Source organism: Panulirus ornatus, unplaced genomic scaffold, assembly GCF_036320965.1.
Source record: "Panulirus ornatus isolate Po-2019 unplaced genomic scaffold, ASM3632096v1 CTG_4456_pilon, whole genome shotgun sequence".
NCBI lineage: Eukaryota > Metazoa > Arthropoda > Malacostraca > Decapoda > Palinuridae > Panulirus > Panulirus ornatus.
Window position 1 is genome coordinate 9,200 of NW_027264692.1, and position 22,339 is coordinate 31,538.

The following is a 22,339-nucleotide window of genomic DNA, read 5'->3' on the forward strand; positions in this document are numbered from 1 at the left end:
TTTAGAGGAAAATTGAAGGATTAATCTAACTCTCCCTTTGGCGTCTTCAAAGGCCTTTACAGGGGAATAGTGGCATCTGAAGGGAAAGAGAAAAATTAAAAGTTTACTTAAAAGACAGTTTAGGGGTGCCAAAGTCCAATACCTTTGCATGGTGGCATCCAAAAATAAAAAGACAAATTAAAGCTTTAGTTTAAATCCCCTTTGGCGCCACCAAAGGCAATTACAGGGGCATAGAGGCACCAAAAGGGAAAGAAACATTTGCAAAGCTTACCTTAATGCCACTTTGGGGATGCCAAAGTGCAAGGGAATTGCGTGGAGGCATCCAAAATCTTAGAGGAAAATTGAAGGATTAATCTAAATCCCCTTTGGCGTCTTCAAAGGCCTTTACAGGGGAGTAGTGGCATCTGAAGGGAAAGAGATAAATTAAATTTTATATAAAAGACCGTTTAGGGGTGCCAAAGTCCAATACAGCTGCACGGTGGCATCCAAAATTAAAAAGACAAATTAAAGGTTTATTTTCAATCCCCTTTGGCGCCGCCAAAGGCAATTACAGGGGCATAGAGGCATCATAAGGGAAAGAAACATTTGGAAAGCTTACTTTAATGCCACTTTGGGGATGCCAAAGGTCAAGAGAATTGCGGTGAGGCATCCAAAAATTTAGAGAAAAATTGAAGGATTAATCTAAATGCCCTTTGGCGTCTTCAAAGGCCTTTACAGGGTAATAGTGGCATCTGAAGGGAAAGAGACAAATTAAAAGTTTACTTAACAGACCGTTTTGGGGTTCCAAAGTCTAATACCTTTGCATGGTGGCATCCAAAAATAAAAAGACAAATTAAAGATTTTTTTAAATCCCCTTTGGTGCCGCCAAAGGCAATTACAGGGGCATAGAGGCATCAAAATGGAAAGAAACATTTCGAAAGCTTACTTTAATACCACTTTGAGATGCCAAAGGGCAAGAGAATTGCGTGGAGACATCCAAAAATTTAGAGGAAAATTGAAGGATTAATCTAAATCCCCTTTGGCGTCTTCAAAGGCCTTTACAGGGGAATAGTGGCATCTAAAGGGAAAGACCCTAATTAAAAGTTTACTTAAAATACCTTTGGGGGTGCCAAAGTCCAATACAGTTGCATGGTGGCATCCAAAAATAAAAAGACAAATTAAAGATTTATTTTAAATCCCCTTTGGCGCCACCAAAGGCAATTACAGGGGCAGAGAGGCATCAAAAGGGAAAGAAACATTTGGAAAGCTTACTTTAATGCCACTTTGGGGATGCCAAAGGGCAAGAGAATTGCATGGAGACATTGAAAAATTTAGAGGAAAATTGAAGGATTAATGTAAATCCCCTTTGGCGTCTTCAAAGGCTCATTCTAGTCAGTACACCGACAATGGTATTGACAGCAGAATTAAACCTGTAAGTGTAGCAGAAGGCAACCTGAAGTTTAAGCAGAGGACAACCTGGAAGTACAATAGACAAACTAGAGGTACAGCAGAAAACAACTTGAATGTAGAGCAAATGACAACTTGGAGGTTCAACATAAGACAACCTGGAAGTGCAGGAGACAGACTGGAGGTTCAGGAAAAGACCTGAAGGTGCATCAGAAGAGAACCCGGAGGAACAGGAGAGGACAACCTGGAAGTACAGCAGATGACAACCTAGTAGTACAGCAGAAGACAGCCTAGAGGTACAGCGGAAGAGAACCTGTAGGTGTAGCAGAAGACGACCTGGAGGTACAGCAGAAAAAAACCTGAAGGTGAGGCAAACAACTTGAAGGTGCAGCAGAAGACAGTCTTCTCCTGGAGGTATAGCAGAAGATAACCTTGAGGTGAAGCAAAAAGCTTGAAGATACAGCAGAAGACAACCTGAAATAGAAGCAAACAGCCTGAAGGTACAGCAGAAGACAGCCTGGAGGTACAGCAAAAGACAACCTGAAGGTACAGCGGAAGAGAACCTGCAGTTACAGCAGAGGACAACCTGGAAGTACAGAGGAAGACAACTTGAAGGAACAACAGAACACAAGCTGGAGGTACAGCAGAAGACAACCTGAAGATGCAGCAGAAGACAACCTGGAGATATAGCAGAAAATAAACTGAAGGTACAGCAGAGGACAACTTGGAGGTTCAAAAGAAGCTAACCTGGAAGTGCAGGAGGCAGACTGGAGTTTTCAGCAAAAGACCTGAAGGTGCAGCAGAAGAGAACCTGGAGGTACAGCATAGGACAGTCTGAAAGTACAGCAGAAGGCAACTTGGAGGTATATCAGAAGACAACCTTGAGATGCAGCAGAAGACAACCTAGAAGTACAGCAGATGACAACCTGGAGGTACAGCAGCAGACAACGTGTAGGTGCATCAGTAGACAAATTGGAGGTGCAGCAGGAAAAAACTTGGAGGTGAAGCAAATAGTTTGAAGGTACAGCAAAAGACAACCTAGAGGTACAGCAGAAGACAACCTGAAGGTGAATCAAACAGCTTAAAGGTACAGCAGAAGACAGCCATGAGGTACAGTAAAAGACAACCTGGAGAAACAGCAGAGCACAACCTGGAGGTACAGCAGAAGATAACCCCGAGTTACAGCAGAAGACAACCTGGAGGTGTGTCAGAAGACAACATGAAGGTACATCAGAAGAGAACCTGGAGGTAGAGGAGAAGAAAACCGAGAGGTACGACAGAATAAAAACTGTAAGTGTAGAAGAAGACAAGGTGAAGGGGGAGCAGAGGACAACCTGGAAATGCAGCAGATAAAAAACCTGGAGGTGAAGCAAAGAGCTTGAAGGTACAGCAGAAGACAACCTGAAGGTGAATGAAACAGCTTGAAGGTACGGCAGAGGACAATCTCGAGGTACAGCAGAAGACAACCTGGAGGAACAGCAGAAGACAACCAGTAGGTGTAGCAGAAGACAACCTGGAGGTGCAGCAAAAAAAAAACCTGGAGGTGAAGGAAATAGCTTGAAGGTATAGCAGACGACAACCTCGAGGTACAGCAGAAGACGACCTGGAGAAACAGCAGAGCACAACCTGCAGGTACAGGAGAGGAAGACCTGGAGGTACAGCACAATAAGACTAGGAAGTGTAGCAGAAGACAATCTGAAGATGCAGCAGAAGACAACCTGAAGATGGAGCAGAAGACAACCTGGTGGTGGAGCAGATGACAACGCGAAGACTCAGCAAAAGACAAACTGGAGGTGTAGCAGAAGACAACCTGAAGATTCAGGAAAACACAACATGGAGGTGTAGCAGAAGACAACCCGAAGATTCAGCAGAAGACAACCTGAAGGTGGAGCACAAGACAACCTGAAGATTCAGCAGAAGACAACCTGAAGTTGGAGCACAAGACAACCTGAAGATTCAGTAGAAGACAACCTGAAGATTCAGCAGAAGACAACCTGAAGATTCAGCAGAAGACAACCTGAAGATTCAGCAGAAGACAACCTGAAGATTCAGCAGAAGACAACCAGGAGATACAGCAGCAGACAACCTGAAGATGGAGCAGAAGATAACCAGGAGATACAGCAGCAGACAAATTGGAAGTACAGCAGAAGACAACCTGGAGGTACAGCGAAAAACATTAATGTACAGCAGAGGACAACTTGGAGGTTCAAAAGAAGCCAACCTGGAAGTGCAGGAGGCAGACTGGAGTTTGCAGCAAAAGACCTGAAGGTGCAGCAGAAGAGATCCTGGAGGTACAGCATAGGACAGTCTGAAAGTACAGCAGAAGGGAACTTGGAGGTATATCAGAAGACAACCTTGAGATGCAGCAGAAGACAAGCTAGAAGTACAGCAGATGACAACCTGAAGGTGAATCAAAAAGCTTAAAGGTACAGCAGAAGACAGACATGAGGTACAGTAAAAGAGAACCTGGAGAAACAGCAGAGCGCAACCTGGAAGTACAGCAGAAGATTACCTCGAGGTACAGCGGAAGACAACATGGAAGTACAGCAGAGCACAACCTAGATGTACAGTAGAAGATAACCTGAGTGTGGAGCAGAGGAAAACCTGGAGTTACAGCAGAAGACAGCCTGGAGGTGCATCAGAAGACAACCTGGAGGTACAGGAAAAGAAAAGCTGGAGGTACAGAAGCATAAAACCTGTAAGTGTAGGAGAAGACAACCTGAAGGTGGAGCAGAGGACAACCAGGAAGTGCAGCAGAAGACAACCAGAAGATGGAGCACAAGAACACCTGGAGGTGGAGTAGATGTCAATTTAGAGGTAGAAAAGATCTCAACCTGAAGGTACAGCAGAAGACAAGCTGGAGGTGGAGCAGACTAACTGGAGTTACAGCAGAAAACGACTTGAATGTACAGCAGAGGACAACTTGGAGGTTCAACAGAAGAGAACCTGGAAGTACAGCAGACGACAACCTGGAGGTGCAGCAGAGGACAACCTGAAGATACAGCAGATGACAATCTTTAGGTACAGTAGAGGGCAACCTGGAAGTACAGGAGAAGAACACCTGGAGGTACAGCAGAAGACAACCTGGAGATTCAGTAGAAGACAACCTAGAGGTACAGCAGAAGACCACCTGGAGGTACAGCAGCAGACAGCCTGGAAGTACAGCAGAAGGCAACCTGTAGCTGCAGCAGAAGACAACCTGGAGGTAAAGCAGAAGACAACCTGGAGTTACAGCAGAAGACAACCTGGAGGTACAGCAGAAGACAACCTGGATGTGCAGCAGGAAAAAACCTGGTGGTGAAGCAAATAGTTTGAAGGTGCAGCAGCAGAAGACAACCTGTAGATACAGCAGCAAACACCCTGGAAGTACAGCAGAAGACAACCTGGAAGTACAGCAGAAGACAACCAGTAGGTGTAGCATAAGACAACCCATAGGTGTAGCAGAAGACAACCTGGAGGTGCAGCAAAAAAAAAAAAAACCTGGAGGTGAAGGAAATAGCTTGAAGGTACAGCAGACGACAACCTCGAGGTACAGCAGAAGACAATCTGGAGGAACAGCAGAGCACAATCTGCAGGTACAGGAGAAGAAGACCTGGAGGTACAGCACAATAAGACCAGGAAGTGTAGCAGAAGACAACCTGAAGATGCAGCAGAAGACAACCTGAAGATGGAGCAGAAGACAACCTGAAGATTCAGCAAAAGACAACCTGGAGGTGTAGCAGAAGACAACCTGAAGATTCAGCAGAGGACAACCTGAAGATTCAGGAAAACACAACCTGGAGGTGTAGCAGAAGACAACCCGAATATTCAGCAGAAGACAACCTGAAGTTGGAGCACAAGACAACCTGAAGATTCAGTAGAAGACAACCTGAAGATTCAGGAAAATCCAACCTGGAGGTGCAGCAGAAGACAACCTGAAGATTCAGTAGAAGACAACCTGAAGATTCAGCAGAAGACAACCTGAAGATTCAGCAGAGGACAACCTGAGGATTCAGCAGAAGACAACCTGAAGATGGAGCAGAAGACAACCAGGAGATACAGCAGCAGACAACTTGGAAGTAAAGCAGAAGACAACCTGGAGGTACAGCGGAAAACAACATTAATGTACAGCAGAGGACAACTTGGAGGTTCAAAAGAAGCCAACCTGGAAGTGCAGGAGGCAGACTGGAGTTTTCAGCAAAAGACCTGAAGGTGCAGCAGAAGAGAACCTGGAGGTACAGCATAGGACAGTCTGAAAGTACAGCAGAAGGCAACTTGGAGGTATATCAGAAGACAACCTTGAGATGCAGCAGAAGACAACCTAGAAGTAAAGCAGATGACAACCTGGAGGTACAGCAGCAGACAACGTGTAGGTGCAGCAGTAGACAAATTGGAGGTGCAGCAGGAAAAAACTTGGAGGTGAAGCAAATAGTTTGAAGGTACAGCAAGAGACAACCTAGAGGTACAGCAGAAGACAACCTGAAGGTGAATCAAACTGCTTAAAGGTACAGCAGAAGACAGCCATGAGTTACAGTTAAAGACAACCTGGAGAAACAGCAGAGCACAACCTGGAGGTACAGCAGAAGATAACCCCGAGGTACAGCGGAAGACAACATGGAGGTACAGCAGAGCACAACCTAGATGTACAGCAGAAGATAACCTGGAGGTACAGCATCATACAACCTGTAAATGTTAGCAGAAGATAACCTGAGTGTGGAGAAGAGGAAAACCTGGAGTTACAGCAGAAGACAGCCTGGAGGTGCATCAGAAGACAACATGGAGGTACAGGAGAAGAAAAGCTGGAGGTACAGAAGCATAAAACCTGTAAGTGTAGCAGAAGACAACCTGAAGGTGGAGCAGAGGACAACCAGGAAGTGCAGCAGAAGACAACCAGAAGATGGAGCACAAGACAACCTGGAGGTGGAATAGATGTCAATTTAGAGGTAGAAAAGAGCTCAACCTGAAGGTACAGCAGAAGACAAGCTGTAGGTGGAGCAGACTAACTGGAGGTACAGCAGAAAATGACTTGAATGTAGAGCAGAGGACAACTTGGAGGTTCAACAGAAAAGAACCTGGAAGTACAGCAGACGACAACCTGGAGGTGCAGCAGAAGACAACCTGGAGATATAGCAGAAGACAACCTGGAGGCACAGCAGAAGACAACCTGGAAGTGCAGGAGGCAGACTGGAGTTTTCAGCAAAAGACCTGAAGGTGCAGCAGAAGAGAACCTGGAGGTACAGCATAGGACAGTCTGAAAGTACAGCAGAAGGCAACTTGGAGGTATATCAGAAGACAACCTTGAGATGCAGCAGAAGACAACCTAGAAGTACAGCAGATGACAACCTGGAGGTACAGCAGCAGACAACGTATAGGTGCAGCAGCAGACAAACTGGAGGTGCAGCAGGAAAAAACTTGGAGGTGAAGCAAATAGTTTGAAGGTACAGCAAGAGACAACCTAGAGGTACAGCAGAAGACAACCTGAAGGTGAATCAAACAGCTTAAAGGTACAGCAGAAGGCAGCCATGAGGTACAGTAAAAGAGAACCTGGAGAAACTACAGAGCACAACCTGGAGGTGCAGCAGAAGATAACCCCAAGGCACAGCGGAAGACATGGAGGTACAGCAGAGCACAACCTAGATGTACAAGAGAAGATAACCTGGAGGTACAGGATCATACAACCTGTAAGTGCAGCAGGAGATAACCTGAGTGTGGAGCAGAGGAAAACCTGGATTTACAGCAGAAGACAGCCTGGAGGTGCATCAGAAGACAACCTGGAGGTACAGAAGAAAAGCTGGAGGTACAGCAGTATAAACATGTAAGTGTAGCAGAAGACAACCTGCAGGTGGAGCAGAGGACGGCCTAATGGTACAGCAGCAAAGAACCTGGAATTACAGCAGAAGACAACCTGGAGGTGCAGCAGAAACAAACCTGGAGGTGAAGCAAACAGCTTGAAGGTACAGCACAAGACAACCTAGTGGTACAGCAGTATACAACCTGTAAGCGCAGCAGAAGATAACTTGAATGTGGAGCAGAGGATAACCTCGAGTTACAGCCGAAGACAACCTGGAGGTGCATCAGACGACAACCTGGAGGTACAGGAGTAGAAAACCTGGAGGTACAGCAGAAGACAACCTGAAGATGCAGCAGAAGACAACCTGAAGATGCAGCAGAAGACAACCTGAAGATGCAGCAGAAGACAACCTGAAGATGCAGCAGAAGACAACCTGAAGATGCAGCAGAAGACAACCTGAAGATGCAGCAGAAGACAACCTGAAGATGCAGCAGAAGACAACCTGAAGATACAGCAGGTAATAACCTGAAGGTAAAGCAGAAGACAACCTGGAGGTGCAGCAGACAAACTGGAGGTACAGCAGAAAACAACTTGATTGTACAACAGAGGACAACTTGGAGGTTCAACAGAAGACAATCTGGAAGTGCAGGAGACAGACTGGAGGTTTAGCAAAAAACCTGAAGGTGCAGCAGAAGAGAACCTGGATGTACAGCAGAGGACAATATGGAAGTACAGAAGAAGACAACCTGGAAATGCAGCAGAAGACAACCTAGAGGTACAGCAGATGAGAACCTGGAGGTATAGCAGCAGACAACCTGGAAGTACAGCAGAAGAAAACCTGTAGGTGCAGCAGCAGACAACGTGGAGGTGTTGCAGAAAAAAACCTGGAGGTGAAGCAAACAGCTTGAATATACAGCAGAAGACAACCTGAAGGTGAATCAAACAGCTTGAAGGTACAGCAGAAGACAACCCCGAGGTACAGCAGAAGATAACCTGGAGGTACAACAGAAGACAGCATGGAGGTACAGTAGAGCACAACCAGGAGGTACAGTATCAGACAACCTGGAGGTATGTATCAGACAACCTGGAGGTATATCAGCAGACAACATGAAGGTACAGCAGTATACAACCTGTAAGTGCAGCAGAAGATGACCTGAAGTGGAGCAGAGGACAACTTGGAAGTACAGCAGAAGGCAACCTGAAGTTGGAGCAGAGGGTATCTTAGAAATACAGCAGAAGACAACCTTGAAGTGCATCAAACTAACTGGAGGTACAGCAGAAAACAACTTGAATATACAGCAGAGGACAATTTGGAGGTTCAATAGAAGACAACCTGGAAGTGCAGGAGACAGACTGGAGGTTCAGTAAAAGACCTGAAGGTGCAGCAGAAGAGAACCTGGAGTTACAACAGAGGACAACCTGGAAGTATAGCAGAAGACAACTTGGAGGTACAGTAGAAGACAACCTGGATATGCAGCAGAAGACAACCTAGCGGTACAACAGAGGACAACCTAGAGGTACAGCAGCAGACATCCTGGAAGTACAGCAGAAGAAAACCTGTAGATACAGCAGAAGACAACCTGGAGATGCAGCAGATAAAAATCTGGAGGTGAAGGAAACAGTTTGAAGGCACAGCAGAAGACAACCTAGAGGTACAGCATCCGACAACCTAGAAGTACAGCAGAAGACATCCTGGAGGTGCAGCAGACATAAACCTGGAGGTGAAGCAAACAGCTTGAAGGTACAGCAGAAGACAACCTAGAGGTACAGCACTATACAACTTGTAAGTGCAGCAGAAGATACCCTGAAGGTGGAACAGAGGATAACCTAGAGTTACATCCGAAGACAATCTGAAGATGGAGGAGAAGACAACCTGAAGGTGAAGCAGAGGACAACCTGGAGGTGCATCAGTAGACAACCTGGAGGTACAGGAGAAGAAAACCTGTAAGTGTTGCTGAAGACAACCTGAAGGTGGAGCGGAGGATAACCTAGATGTACAGCAGAAGACAATCTGGAGGTACAGCAGAAGACAGCCTCGAGGCACAGTAAAAGACAACCTGGAGGTACAGTAGAAGCAAAACCTGGAGGTGAAGCAAACAGCTTGAAGGTACAGCAGAAGACAACCTGAAGGTACATCAGAGCACAGCCTGGAGGTGCTGCAGAAGAGAAACCTGGAGGTGAAGGAAACAGCTTGATAGTACAGCAGAAGACAACCTGAAAGTACATCAGAGGACAACCTGGGGGTGGAACAGAAGACATCCTGGAGGTACAGCAGAGCACAACCTGGAGGTACAGCAGCAGACAACCTGTAGGTACAGCAGCAGACGACCTGGAGGTACAGCAGCAGACGACCTGTAGGTACAGCAGAAGAAGACCTGTAGGTACAGTAGAAGACGACCTGGAGGCACAGTAGAAGACGACCTGTAGGTACAGTAGAAGACAACCTGGAGGTACAGTAAAAGATAACCTGAAGGCACAGGACAAGACGACCTGTAGGTACAGTAGATGACCTCTAGGCATAGAAGACGACCTGTAGGTACAGTAGAAGACAACCGTTGGGTAGAGTAGAAGATGACCTGTGGGTAAAGTAGAAGACAACCTGGAGGTACAGTAGAAGATGACCTGTAGGTACAGTAGTAGACGACCTGTAGGTACAGTAGAAGACAGAGGTAAAGTAGAAGATGACCTGTAAGTACAGTAGAAGACGACCTGTGGGTACAGTAGAAGACGACCTGTAGGTACACTAGAAGACGACCTGTAGGTACACTAGAAGACGACCTGTAGGTACACTAGAAGACGACCTGTAGGTACAGTAGAAGACGACCTGTAGGTACAGTAGAAGACGACCTGTAGGTACAGTAGAAGACGACCTGTAGGTACAATAGAAGACGACCTGTAGGTACAATAGAAGACGACCTGTAGGTACAGCAGAATACAACCTGTAGGTACAGCAGAATACGAAGATTAGGTACAGCAGAAGATGACCAGTAGTTACAGCGAAACACAACCTACAGGTACCGTTGAGGACATACTGTAGGTTCAATAAGAGGCAACAGGTTACTATATAGTAAGGCATATCAAGGGGTCATAAATAATGGCAGTATTGTTGAAAAAAAAAAGAATTATCATTATATAAGATCCCATCTTATAACACGTTATAGGATACTATAAAGAGACTTAATATAAACCTTATACCACGAAACATATGAAAAACGTACACGTGAGTGAAATCCACTGGTCTAAAAGATAATGATAGACTCAGCCTATGTAACGCAGCACAGGAGGAAACATTAACAAAGAGTGAACTGTAAGAAATATATGATCAAATCTTCCTAACATTTCTATGCTGACGTCAAAACCATTTTGAAGTCGACGTCATCAGGCCGACCTAATCATGGAACAGTGACGTCAGAACATCAGGTGACGTCACCAACATATATAAATACAACGTGTAAAAAAAATTGAGATGAAAACTTGGGCTGGAATCCAGAAGTGTGTTAACAGGTCTGAGGCCTACGGCTCCCACCCTCCCACCCGCTCACGGTCTCGGTGTCTCCATGTACTTCATCCTACCAACCAAATATGTTGACGTCTTTTCTGATAATATACTCTCTATATCAGATAAAATTATCTATTTCTTCATCAAAATGGTCATACAAAGTTCATTAAGAGTTTCTTTTAAATAGACGTATATGAAAAAGTAAATATCTCGATACGTAATCACGTAATCAAAGTATATTCTTTATGCTCATATGTAAAAATGTACAGCTTCTACGTAATGTATAGATAACATAACTATTCACTCGTATCGTCTATAAATTTCACCAGAAGTAAAGCATAATAAAGATTTGACGATGAATCATATGGCAACAGCTCCACCCACTTGCGTCCTGGGTTTCGTTCAGTGATTCACCGCCAGCGTCAAACATGTCTTATGATTTCAACGAAAACTTACTTACCTCGTCCAGGTCATGCAGCGTCCTCAGCATGACTTCTCTATCCAAATGTATAGCAGTATAATACTTTGACCTCCATTTGGCTGCCTCTTGTGACGAACGCTTGTTTGTGTGTGATCTTCATGGCATCGACAACTGAATGTTTACACTCTCTGAATGTCTTGTACACCAGATGAAGACGCTTTAGGATAATTAGCCATTGTTCTTATATCCACTGGTATGTCGACAGTTCTCACACCGTAACACTGTCAAAAAAAATGGGTTTAAAACCATTGTACAAACACAGACACACACTGGATAAATCCTTAAGCCACCATTGCTCTGGGTCAACTGACATAAACATCTGACGTCACATATTTGAACGACGGAGAATGTATTTGAGAAGGATAACTACCCTAGATTACTATAGGTTTTATGAAGGCGTTAATATTGCCACCACTAAATCTATCTTATGGATAAGCTCGTAACTTGTAAAGGAGAACGTGTAGAGAACGGTTAGGGTAAAAAAAAAAGACTTTCTCCTAGGTGACATATTAAGTAAAATGTGCTTAATAGTAAAGCGAACTTATACTGATAATGAAGTGCTTTGATTTTGATCATTGTATTAATATGTGTACTATCTTTTATGGTGTTATTGTGACCATTAACACCACCTTTTCGAATCTCAAATTTCGGTGGAACCTATCATCTCTGCCGAAAATATCAAAAAATGTCATCAGAGGAGATATCAGACGCAGAGCAGGTGATTATTGTAACGCTATCTGATCGCTGAGGTAGAGTTCTATATATCACTTTCATGATAGACTGGCACCACACTAGTCTAGGAGAGTAACATTTTCCATACTGATCTTTTTAGATTGGACAGATATGCCAGCGGCATGATCAAAGCGCCATCCTCTAGAGACGCAGATAACACGTATGACAGCCAGTGATAGAAAATATCAGAATTGAACTTAACACATGATACCTTATACCTGTGTTCACTTGTGGAGCCCCTCTGTGAGTTAAGCTACCTTGGGGCGCCAGGCACTATATTAAAACCATTAATTCCTCACACGTAAAGCATGAAATTATAACACTATACACAAATCCTATATAAGCTGATCACGGAGTCGATAGCATGCTGGGTTAACTTATAGTAACGCTAATGCGGAATGCATGTTTCTAGATATTTTAATGGCTCGATCCCTCCAGCATTTGGCGCCATAATAGTCGCATGAATAATCAAAGCAACTCATATGTTGGGCAAAAGCACATCCAGTTGTGAAGTGTCTAGTTCACGAAGTGCATATAAAGGGTCTTGTCATCACATGTGACTTGCACTTTGTGCACTGAACATAATGAAGGATTCATCAGGATAGCAGTCCTCCAGGTCCTCTGGATATGCCTGTTGCAACCTTGCAGCCATTTGACGTATTTCAGTGGCATAAATTCCCTCAACAGTGCTCACGCTAGTCAGTACACCGACACTGGTATTGACAGCAGAATGAAACCTGTAAGTGTAGCAGAAGGCAACCTGAAGTTGGGGCAGAGGAGAACCTGGAGGTACAGCAGATGACAACCCGGTAGTATAGCAGAAGACAACCTGGAGGTACAGCAGAAGACAACCTGGAGATGCAGCAGAAGACAACCTGGAGGTACAGCGGAAGACAACTTGGAGGTACAGCAGAAGACAACCTGTAGGTGCAGCAGACGACGACCTGGAGATACAGCAGAAAAAAACGTGAAGGTCAAGCAAACAGCTTGAAGGTACAGCAGAAGACAACCTCAAAGTGAATCAAACATCTTGAAGGTACAGCAGAAGACAGTCTTCACCTGGAGGCATAGCAGAAGATAACCTTGAGGTGCAGCAAAAAGCTTGAAGATATAGCAGAAGACAACCTGAAAGCGAAGCAAACAGCTTGAAGGTACAGCAGAAGACAGCCTAGAGGTACAGCAAAAGACAACCTGAAGGTACAGCAGAAGAGAACCTGGAGTTACAGCAGAGGACAACTTGTAAGTACAGCAGAAGACAGCTTGAATTAGCAGTAGAGCACAACCTGGAGGTACAGCAGAAGATAACCTGGAGGTACAGCAGTATGCAACCTGTAAGCGCAGCAGAAGATAACCTGAATGTGGAGCAGAGGATAACCTGGAGTTACAGACGAAGACAACCTGGAGTTACATCAGAAGACAACCTGGAGGTACAGATGAAGAAAACCTGGAGGTACAGCAGAATAATACCTGTAAGTGTAGCAGAAGACAACCTGAAGGTGGAGCAGAGGACAACCTGCAGGTACAGCAGAAGACAACCTGGAGGTGCAGCAGAACACAACCTTGAGGTATAGCAGACAAACTGGAGGTACAGCAGAAAGCAACTTGAATGTACAGCAAATGACAACTTGAAGGTTCAACAGAAGACAACCTGGAAGTGCAGGAGACAGACTGAAGGTTCAGCAAAAGACCTGAAGGTGCAGCAGAAGAGATCCTGGAGGAAGAGGAGAGGACAACCTGGAGGTTCAGCAGATGACAACCTGGTAGTACAGCAGAAGACAACCTGGAGGTACTGCAGAAGACAACCTGGAGATGCAGCAGAAGACATCCTAGAGGTACAGCAGAAGACAACTTGGGGGTACAGCAAAAGACAACCTGTAGGTGCAGCAGAAGACGACCTGGAGGTAAAGCAGAAAAAAAACCTGAAGGTGAAGCAAACAGCTTGAAGTTACAGCACAAGACAACCTAGAGGTACAGCAGAAGACAACCTGAAAGTGAATCAAACAGCCTGAAGGTACAGCAGAAGAGAGCCTTGAGGTACAGCAAAAGACAACCTGAAGGTACAGCAGAAGAGAACCTGGAGTTACAGCAGAGGACATCCTGGAAGTACAGCAGAGGACAACTTGGAGGAACAGCAGAGCACAACCTGGAGGTACAGCAGAAGATAACCTGGAGGTACAGCAGTATACAACCTGTAAGCGCAGCAGAAGATAACCTGAATGTGGAGCAGAGGATAACCTGGAGTTACAGACGAAGACAACCTGGAGTTACATCAGAAGACAACCTGGAGATACAGATGAAGAAAACCTGGAGGTACAGCAGAATAATACCTGTAAGTGTAGCAGAAGACAACCTGAAGGTGGAGCAGAGGACAACCTGCAGGTACAGCAGAAGACAAGCTGGAGGTGCAGCAGAAGACAACCTGAAGATGCAGCAGGAGAAAACCTGGAGGTATACCAGAAAATAAACTGAAGGTACAGCAGAGGACAACATGGAGGTTCAAAAGAAGACAACCTGGAAGTGCTGGAGACAGACTGGAGGTTCAGCAAAAGACATGAATGTGCAGCAGAGGAGAACCTGGAGGAACAGGAGAGGACAACCGGGATGTACAGCAGAAGATAACCTAGAAGTGCAGCTGGAGACAACCTGAAGGTACATCAGTATACAAACCTCTAAGTGCAGCAGAAGATAACCTGAATGTGGAGCAGAGGATAACCTGGAGTTACAGCAGAAGACAACCTGGAGGTGCATCAGAAGACAACGTGGAGGTACAGAAGAAAACCTGGAGGTACTGCTGAATAAAACCTGTAAGTGTAGCAGAAGACAACCTGAAGGTGGAGCAGATGACAACCTGGAGGTACAGTAAGAGACAACCTGGAAGTACAGCAGAAGACAACCTGTAGGTGCAGCAGAAGACAACCTGGAGTACAACAGAAAAAACCTAGAGGTGAAGGAAAGAGATTGAAGGTACAGTAGAAGACAACATTGAGGTACAGCAGAAGACAACCTGGAGGTACAGTAGCAGACAACCTGGAGGTAAAGCAGAAAATGACTTGAAGGTACAGCAGAAGACAACCGGGAGGTACAGTAGAAAAAAAACCTGTAGGTGAAGCAAACAGCTTGAAGGTACAGCAGAAGACAACCAGTAGGTGTAGCAGAAGACAACCTGGAGGTACAGCGGAAAAAAAACTTTGGGGTGAAGGAAATAACTTGAAGGTACAGCAGACGACAACCTCGAGGTACAGCAGAAGACAACTTGGAGGAACAGCAGAGCACAACCTGGAGGTACAGCAGAAGATAACCTGAAATTACAGCAATATAAAACCTGTAAGTGCAGCAGAAGATAACCTGAATGTGAAGCAGAGGATAACCTGGAGTTGCAGCAAAAGACAACCTGGAGGTACATCATAAGACAACCTGGAGGTACAGGAGAAGAAAACCTGGAGGTACAGCACAATGAGACTTGGAAGTGTAGCAGAAGACAACCTGAAGATGCAGCAGAGGACAACCATAAGATTCAACAAAAGACAAACTGAAGATGGAGCAGAAGACAACCTGGAGGTGCAACAGAAGACAACCTGAAGATGGAGCAGAAGACAACCAGGAGATACAGCAGCAGACAACCTGGAAGTACAGCAGAAGACAACCTGTAGGTGCAGCAGAAGACAACCTGGAGGTACAGCGGAAAAGAGCATTAATTTACAGCAGAGGACAACTTGGAGGTTCAAAAGAAGACAACCTGGAAATGCAGGAGGCAGACTGGAGTTTTCAGCAAAAAACCTGAAGGTGCAGCAGAAGAGAACCTGGAGGTACAGCAGAGGACAACCTGGAAGTACAGCAGGAGACACTTTGGAGGTACATCAGAACACAACCTGGAGATGCAGCAGAAGACAACCTAGAAGTACAGCAGATGACAACCTGGAGGTACAGCAGCAGACAACGTGTAGGCGCAGCAGAAGACAACCTGGAGGTGCAGCAGGAAAAAAACCTGAAGGTGAAGCAAATAGTTTGAAGGTACAGCAGAAGACAACCTAGAGGCACAGCAGAAGACAACATGAAGGTGAATCAAACAGCTTGAAGGTACAGCAGAAGACAGCCTTGAGATACAGTAAAAGACAACCTGAAGGTACAGCAGAAGACAACTTGGAGGAGCAGCAGAGCACAACCTGGAGGTACAGCAGAAGATAACCAGGAGGTACAGCAGCATAAAACCTGTAAGTGCAGCAGAAGATAACCTGAATGTGGAGCAGAGGATAACCTGGAGTTACAGACGAAGACAACCTGGAGTTACATCAGAAGACAACCTGGAGATACAGAAGAAAACCTGGAGGTACAGCAGAATAATACCTGTAAGTGTAGGAGAAGACAGCCTGAAGGTGGAGCAGAAGACAACCTGGAGTTACATCGGAAGACAACCTGGAGATACAGATGAAGAAAACCTGGAGGTACAGCAGAATAATACCTGTACGTGTAACAGAAGACAACCTGAAGGTGGAGCAGAGTACAACATGCAGGTCCAGCAGAAGACAACTAGGAGGTGCAGCAGAAGACAACCTAAAGATGCAGCAGGAGAAAACCTGGAGGTATAGCAGAAAATAAACTGAAGGTACAGCAGAGGACAACTTGGAGGTTCAAAAAGAAGACAACCTGGAAGTGCTGGAGACAGACTGGAGGTTCAGCAAAAGACCTGAAGGTGCAGCAGAGGAGAACCTAGAGGTGCAACAAAAGCAAACTTGTAGGTGAAGAAAACAGCTTGAAGGTACAGCAGAAGACAACCTAGTGGTACAGCAGTATACAACCTGTAAGTGCAGCAGAAGATAACCTGAATGTGGAGCAGAGGATAACCTGGAGTTACAGCCGAAGACAACCTGGATGTGCATCAGAAGACAACCTGGAGGTACAGGAGAAGATAATCTGGAAGTACAGCAGAAGAAAACCTGGAGGTGCAGCAGAAGACTACCTGAAGGTGCAGCAGAAGACAACCTGAAGATGGAGCAGAAGACAACCTGAAGGTACAGCAGAAGACAACCTGGAGGTACATCAGAAGACAACCTGGAGGAGCAGCAGACAAACTGGATGTACATCAGAAGACAACCTGGAGGAGCAGCAGACAAACTGGAGGTACAGCAAAAACAACTTCAATGTACAGCAGAGGACAACTTGGAGGTTCAACAGAAGACAACCTTGAAGTGCAGGAGACAGACTGGAGGCTCAGCAAAATACCTGAAGGTGCAACAGAAGAGAACCTGGAGGTACGGTAGAGGACAACCTGGAAGTACAGCTGAAGACAACCTGGAGGTACAGCAGAGGACAGCCTGGAAGTACAGCAGAAGACAACCTGGAGGTACAGCAGAAGACAACCTGGAGATTCAGTAGAAGACAGTCTAGAGGTACAGCAGGAGACAATCTCGAGGTACAGCAGCAGACAGCCTGGAAGTACAGCAGAAGGCAACCTGTATGTGCAGCAGAAGACAACCTGGAAGTGAAGCAGAAGACAACCTGGAAATGCAGCAGAAAAAAAACCTGGAGGTGAAGCAAACAGTTTCAAGGTACAGCAGACGACAACCTCGGGGTATAGCAGAAGATAATCTTGAGGTAGAGTAAAAGACAACCTGGAGGAACAGCAGAGCAGAACCTGGAATATAGCAGAAAATAACCTGGAGGTACAGCAGAAAACAACATGGAGGTACAGCAGCAGACAACATGGAAGTACAGCAGCAGACAACCTGGAAGTGCAGCAAAAGAAAACCTGTAGCTGCAGCAGAAGACAACCTGGAGGTACAGCAGCAGACAACCTGGAAGTACAGCAGAAGACAAAATGTAGGTGCAGCAGAAGAAAACCTGGAGGTACAGCAGAAGACAACTTGGAGGAACAGCAGAGCACAACATGGAGGTAAAGCAGAGTATAACCTGGAGGTACAACAGTATACAACCAGTAAGTGCAGAATAAGATAACATGAATTGGAGCCGAGGATAACCTGGAGTTACAGGAGAAGACAACCTGGAGGAGTATCAGAAGACAACCTGGAGGTACAGGAGAAGGAAACCTGAAGGTACAGCAGAATAAAGACTAAGTGTAGCAGAAGCCAACCCAAAGGTGAAGTAGAGGACAGCCTGGAGGTACAGCAGAAGGCAACCTGGAGGTACAGAAGAAGACAACCTGGAGGTACAGTAGAATAAAACCTTGAGGTACAGCAGAATAAAACCTGTAAGTGGAGCAGAAGACAACCCGAAGGTGGAGTAGAGGACAACCTGGAGGTACAGCAAAAGGCAACCTGGAGGTACAGAAGAAGACAACCTAGAGGTACAACAGAAGACAACCTGGAGGTACAGCAGCAAACACCTTGGAAGTACAGCAGAAGACAACCTGGAGGTGAAGCAAACAATTTGAAGTTACAGCAGAGGACAACATGGAGGTACAGAAGAAGACAATCTTGAGGTGAAGCAGAGCACAACCCAGATTTACAGCAGAAGGTAACCTCGAGGGACAGCAGTATACAATCTGTAAGCGCAGCAGAAGATAACCTGAATGTGGAGCAGAGGATAACCTGGACTTCCAGCAGAAGACAGCCTGGAGGTGCATCAGTAGATAACCTGGAGGTACAGGAGAAGAAAACCTGGAAGTACAGCAGAAGACAAACTGGAGGAGCAGCAGACAAACTGGAGGTACAGCAGAAAACAACTTGAATGTACAGCAGAGGACAACTTGGAGGTTCAAAAGAAGACAACCTGGAAGTGCAGGAGACAGACTGGAGTTTTCAGCAAAAGACCTGAAGGTGCAGCAGAAGAGAACCTGGAGGTACAGCAGAGGACAACTTGGAGGTACATCAGAACACAACCTGGAGATGCAGCAGAAGACAACCTAGAAGTACAGCAGATGACAACCTGGAGGTACAGCAGCAGACAACGTGTAGGTGCAGCAGAAGACAACCTGGAGGTGTAGCAGGAAAAAACCTGGAGGTGAAGCAAATAGTTTGAAGGTACAGCAGAAGACAGCCATGAGGTACAGTAAAAGACAACCTGGAGGAACAGTAGAGCACAACCTGAAGGTACAGCAGAAGATAACTGGAGGTACAGCAGAAGACAACATGGAGGAACAGCAGAGCACAACCTGGATGCCCAGCTGTAGATAACCTGGAGGTACAGCAGCATACAACCTGTAGGTGGAGCAGAAGATAACCTGAGTGTGGAGCAGAGGAAAACCTGGAGTTACAGCAGTAGACAACCTGGAGGTGTATCAGAAGACAACCTGGAGGTACAGAAGAAAAGCTGAAGGTACAGCAGTATAAAAACTGTAAGTGTAGCAGACGACAACCTGAAGGTGGAGCAGAGGACAACCTGGAGGTACAGCACCAGACAATCTGGAAGTACAGCAGAAGACAACCTGAAGATGGAGCACAAGACAACCTGGAGGTGGAGTAGATGTCAACCTAGAGGTAGAGAAGTGGACAACCTGAAGGTACAGCAGAAGACAAGCTGGAGGTGGAGCAGACTAACTGGAGGTACAGTAGAAAACAACCTGAATGTATAGCAAAGTACAACTTAGAGGTTCAACAGAAGACAACCTGGAGGTACAACAGAAGACAACCTGGAGGTACAAACTGGAGGAGCAGCAGACAAACTGCAGGTACAACAGAAAACAACTTTAATTTACAACAAAGGACAACTTGGAGGTTCAACATAAGACAACCTAGAAGTGCAGGAGACAGACTGGAGGTTCATGAAAAGACCTGAAAGTACAGCAGAAGAGAACCTGGAGGTACAGCAGAGGACAACCTGGTAGTACAGCAGAAGACAACCTGGAGGTACAGCAGAGGACAACCTGGAAGTAGAGAAGAAGTCAACCCGGTGGTACAGCAGAAGACAGCCTGGAGATGCAGGAGAAGACAACCTAGAGGTACAGCAGATGACAACCTGGAGGTATAGCAGCAGACTACCTGGAAGTACAGCAGAAGACAACCTGTAGGTGCAGCAGAAGACAACGTGGAGGTGCAGCAGAAGATAGCGTGGAGGTACAATAGAAGACAGCATGGAGGTACAGCAGAGCACAACCAGGAGGTACAGTATCAGACAACCTGGAGGTACATCAGCAGACAACTTGAAGGTACAGCACTATACAACCTGTAAGTGCAGCAGAAGATAACCTGAAGGTGGAGCAGAGGACAACATGGAGTTACAGACGAAGACAACCTGGAGGTGCATCAGAAGGCAATCTGGAGGTGCAGGGGAATTAAACCTGGGAGTACAGCAGAATAAAAACCTGTGAGTGTAGCAGAAGACAACCTGAAGATGGAGCAGAAGACAACCTGTAGATGGAGCAGAAGACAACCTGAAGGTGCAGCAGAAGACAACCTGAAGGTGCAGCAGATAAACCTAGAGGTGAAGGAATGAGATTGAAGGTACAGCAGAAGACAACCTGGAGGTACAGTAGCAGACAACCTGGAGATATAGCAGAAAATGACCTGAAGGTATAGCAGAAGACATCCTGGAGGTACAACAGAAGACAACTTGGAGGCACAGCAGAAGACAACCTGTAGGTGCAGCAGAAGACGACCTGGAGGTGAAGCAAAAAAAAAAACTGAAGGTAAGGCAAACAGCTTGAAGGTACAGCAGAAGACAACCTGAAAGTGAATCAAACAGCTCGAAGGTGCAGCAGAAGACAACCTGGAGGAACAGCAGCAGACAACCTGGAAGTACAGCAGAAAACAACCAGTAGTTGTAGCAGAAGACAACCAGTAGGTGTACCAGAAGACAATCTGGAGGTGCAGCAGAAAAAAACCTGGAGGTGAAGGAAATAGCTTGAAGGTACAGCGGACGACAACCTCGAGGTACAGCAGAAGACAACCTGGAGATTCACAAGAAGACAACCTGAAGATGGAGCAGAAGACAACCAGGAGATACAGCAGCAGACAAGGTGGAAGTACAGCAGAAGACAACCTGTAGGTGAAGCAGTTGACAACCTGGAGGTACAGCAGCAGACAACGTGTAGGTGCAGCAGAAGACAACCTGGAGGTGCAGCAGGAAAAAAACTGGATGTGAAGCAAATAGTTTGAAGGTACAGCAGAAGATAACCTAGAGGTACAGCAGAAGACAATCTGGAGGTACAGCAGAAGACATCCATGAGGTACAGTAAAAGACAACCTGGAGGAACAGCAGAGCACAACCTGGAGGTACAGCATAAGATAACCCCGAGGTACAGCGGAAGACAACATGGAGTTACAGCAGAGCACAACCTGGATGCCCAGCTGAAGATAACCTGGAGGTACAGCAGCATACAACCTGTAAGTGGAGCAAATGATAACCTGAGTGTGGAGCAGAAGAAAACCTGGAATTACACCAGAAGACAGCCTGGAGCTGTATCAGAAGACAACCTGGAGGTACAGGAGAAGAAAACTGGAGGTACAGCAGTATAAAACCTGTAAGTGTAGCAGAAGACAACCTGAAGGTGGAGCAGAGGACAACCTGGAGGTACAGCAGCAGACAATCTGGAATACAGCAGAAGACAACCTGAAGGTGTAGGAGAAGACAACCTGGAGGTGCAGCAGACAAACTGCAGGTACAACAGAAAACAACTTTAATGTACAACAAAGGACAACTTGGAGGTTCAACATAAGACAACCTGGAAGTGCAGGAGACAGACTGGAGGTTCAGGAAAAGACCTGAGAGTGCAGCAGAAGAGAACCTGGAGGTACAGCAGAGGACAACCTGGAAGTACAGAAGAAGTCAACCCGGTGGTACAGCAGAAGACAGCCTGGAGATGCAGGAGAAGACAACCTAGAGGTACAGCAGATGACAACCTGGAGGTACAGCAGAGGACAAGTTGGAGGTACAGCAGAAGACAACCTGGAGGTACAGCAGAAGACAACCTGGAGGTACAGCAGAAGACAACCTGGAGGTACAGCAGAAGACAACCTGGAGGTACAGCAGAAGACAACCTGGAGGTACAGCAGACAACCTGGAGTACAGCAGAAGGCAACCTGTATATGCATCAGAAGACAACCTGGAGGTGAAGCAGAAGACAACCTGGAAATGCAGCAGAAAAAAAAAACTTGGATGTGAAGCAAACAGCTTGAAGGTACCGCAGAAGATAACCTGGAGGTACAGCAGAAGACAACCTAGAGGTACACCAGAAGACAACCAGAAGGTGAATCAAACAGCTTGAAGGTACAGCAGAAATAACCTTGAGGTAGAGTAAAAGACAACCTGGAGGAACAGCAAGCACAACCAAAAATATAGCATAAAATACCTGGAATACAAGCAGAAAAAACAACATGGAGGTACAGTAGCAGACAACGATGAAGTAACAGGAGAAGAAATCCTGTAGAGCAGCAGAAACAACCTGGAGGTACAGCACAGACAACATGGGAAGTACAGGAGAAAAAACCCTGTAGATGCAGCAGAAAACAACCGGAGGTACAGTAGAAGAACAACCTAGGAGGAAAGCAGGGCACCACATGGTGGTACAGCAAAGTAT

The 22,339-nt window shown here is 45.9% G+C and overlaps 1 long non-coding RNA gene across 1 annotated transcript; it reads right to left on the bottom strand.

Moving 5' to 3' along the window:
• Positions 1-348: 348 nt before the first annotated feature.
• On the bottom strand, positions 349-14,721 carry LOC139748472 (uncharacterized). Its single transcript, XR_011712690.1, has 2 exons — positions 11,116-14,721; positions 349-404 (listed from the first exon to the last, which is right to left on the bottom strand). It is a non-coding gene; the product is annotated as an uncharacterized lncRNA (long non-coding RNA).
• Between the last annotated feature and the right edge of the window lie 7,618 nt (positions 14,722-22,339).